The sequence below is a fragment of the Sinocyclocheilus anshuiensis genome, unplaced genomic scaffold, assembly GCF_001515605.1.
Source record: "Sinocyclocheilus anshuiensis isolate Anshui unplaced genomic scaffold, SAMN03320099.WGS_v1.1 scaffold1127, whole genome shotgun sequence".
Classification (NCBI taxonomy): Eukaryota; Metazoa; Chordata; class Actinopteri; order Cypriniformes; family Cyprinidae; genus Sinocyclocheilus; species Sinocyclocheilus anshuiensis.
In genome coordinates, this window is record NW_015546115.1 from 724,754 (window position 1) to 725,135 (window position 382).

At 52.4% G+C, this 382-nt stretch overlaps 1 protein-coding gene across 1 annotated transcript in view; it reads left to right on the top strand.

The window, feature by feature from the left end:
- Nucleotides 1-382, top strand: part of LOC107700796 (Na(+)/H(+) exchange regulatory cofactor NHE-RF2-like) — a 20,080-nt gene that overhangs the window by 6,300 nt on the left and 13,398 nt on the right. The gene's annotated exons all lie outside the window — the stretch shown is intronic.

Consider the following 382-nt stretch of genomic DNA (forward strand, 5'->3'; position numbering starts at 1 on the left):
TTATTAGTTTAAGTATTTGTTATTGACTGTTCAAATGCGGAGTTTTGCGCATCGTGTGTGTGTGTGCGTGCGTGAGCGAGCGAGAGAGAGAGAGAGAGAGAGCACGAGAGAGAGAGCGAGAGCGGGAGAGCGCGCGAGAGAGAGAGAGAGAAAGAGTGCGAGAGAGAGAGAAAGAGAGAGCGTGAGAGAGCACGAGAGAGAGAGAGCGAGAGCGGGAGAGCGAGAGAGAGAGCGCGCGCGAGAAAGAGAGAGAGAAAGAGTGCAAGAGAGAGAGAAAGAGAGAGCGAGAGAGCTGTCAGTGGAGTCATCACAGTGGAGTCAGCTGTCTTAACCGTGGCTTGTGTACTGCAAACATACCAGCTTCATCACTGTGTCTGTCACG